The sequence below is a fragment of the Eretmochelys imbricata genome, chromosome 1 (genome assembly GCF_965152235.1).
Source record: "Eretmochelys imbricata isolate rEreImb1 chromosome 1, rEreImb1.hap1, whole genome shotgun sequence".
Classification (NCBI taxonomy): domain Eukaryota; kingdom Metazoa; phylum Chordata; order Testudines; family Cheloniidae; genus Eretmochelys; species Eretmochelys imbricata.
Window position 1 is genome coordinate 191333484 of NC_135572.1, and position 1858 is coordinate 191335341.

The 1858-nt window shown below is 58.0% G+C and overlaps 1 non-coding gene across 1 annotated transcript; it reads left to right on the forward strand.

Annotated features, from left to right (window-relative positions):
* The first annotated feature begins 752 nt into the window (after nt 1-752).
* LOC144259781 (U8 small nucleolar RNA) lies at nt 753-879 on the forward strand. Its single transcript, XR_013344914.1, has one exon. It is a non-coding gene; the product is annotated as a U8 small nucleolar RNA (small nucleolar RNA).
* The last annotated feature ends 979 nt before the right edge of the window (nt 880-1858 follow it).

The window sequence follows — 1858 nt, forward strand, 5'->3', positions numbered from 1 at the left end:
ATATACTCTGTGACAAAGTTCCTCCTCTGCCTTAGTGGGTCCTGCGCTTATTGGCAGATTTGCTCGCCTCAGAGGTTCACAGCAGCTCTCAGTTTGGCCACTTTCGTGGCTCAAAACTGCCGTTCACTCAGTTAGCCTCATCACTGACCAGCATGGGGAAAAGGAAGAAGAACAATGCCCGCAGTCTCTGCTGATCCACCTTCCTCTCTGGTGGAACCCACAGTCCAGGTCAACTCCTCCGATATCAAGTAGGGAGTTTGGGGAATGGGGGGAACCCAGGCCCACCCTCTACTCCGGGTTCCAGCCCAGGGCCCTGTGGATTGCATCTGTCTACAGTGGCTCCTGGAACAGCTGCATGATAGCTACAACTCCCTAGGCTACTTCCCCATGGCCTTCTCCCAACACCTTCTTTATTCTCACCACAGGGACCTTCCTCCTAATGTCTGATAATGCTTGTACTTCTCAGTCTTCCAGTAGTGCACCTTCTCACTCTCAGCTTATTGCACTTCCTGCTCCCAGCTCCTTGCATACACACCACAAACTGAACTGAGCTCCTTTTTAAACCCAGGTGCCCTGATTAGCCTGCCTGTCTTAATTGATTCTGGCAGCTTCTTGATTGGCTGCAGGTGTTCTAATCAGCCTGTCTGTCTTAATTGTTTCCAGAAAGTTCCTGACTGTTCTGGAACCTTCCCTGTTACCTTACCCAGGGGAAAGGGACCTGCTTAACCTGGGGCTAATATATCTGCCTTCTATCGTCAGTGAGGTACATCCTTACCTGTTCCCCACCGGGGGCAGCACGTGATGATTGGAGAGCACACGAGACGTGATTAGAGTCTCTGCGGCCGTGGTTTGCAACGCCGCGGCCCGCTCCTGTCTGATCCTTCCTGGAAAAAAAAAAAATCACTCTCCTGTAGCCCTCTGGCCTGGAGGGAGAAGACTGCTGCTCCTGTGGCTAGGCCCTGGGTTCTCCCTGCTACTACTGCTGCTCCCCTGGCTGGGCCAGATACCATCCCCCTTCTCTGCTACCTGGTTGCTTGCCAGCTTCTGGACCCCCCACCCTTGGGTGCTGCTACTGCTCCAACTGCACCTCCACTGTGGTGGGGGTTTTGACTGTGTTTCTGGGGACACAGGGATTGTGGCATGGAGCCTGCCCCCCAGTCCGTCTGTGTGTCACCCCCAACCCCCACCGCCACCGTCGTCGCTGCCCCCTCCACCACCCCCAGTGGACACTTACAATCTGCCTCAAGCTCCGGCCTCTGGGACTCCACTGCTTGCTTGGCCTGCAGCGCCCTTTCACCACCTTTTGGGCCTGAAGCAGCAGCCAGCCCGCACTGACTCTTTGCAAGTGCACGTTGGCGCACATGCCCACCCCACCCTGGACTGACCCCCTTCAGCAAGCCCCCAGCTTTGTCCCTTGCTACCTGCTCTGTTTTGCCCCTTGCAGCCCTTTTGCCCTCCCCATTTCCCCAGCACCTCGCTAGCTTCAGTTTGTTTGCCTGCCCTGCCCTTTTCCCTCTGCAGCTTTTGTTTGCCCGCCCCACCCTGGCCCCTCCCCCGCCTTCACCTCTATCACCCCCCAAGCCTCTACCTCAACCACCACTGCCAAACCACCTGCCACCGCCCCCACTGGGGCACCAGAAGTGGCAGGCACCGGGGTGACCTCCGCTGCTGCCATGTCCCTCGCCCCCTCAGTTTCTGGGGGAGCCCCCACAGCCGGTGGGAAGGGCCAGGGTAAGAAGAAGGAGAAGGGCCCACTAAAAAGACCAGGCCCTCCATGGCAGGGACTGCCCCCACTGCCGAGGCCCCACCACCAGCCGCGGCGTCCTTACCCGCTGCTCTCTCCACCAGCTCTGCGGGT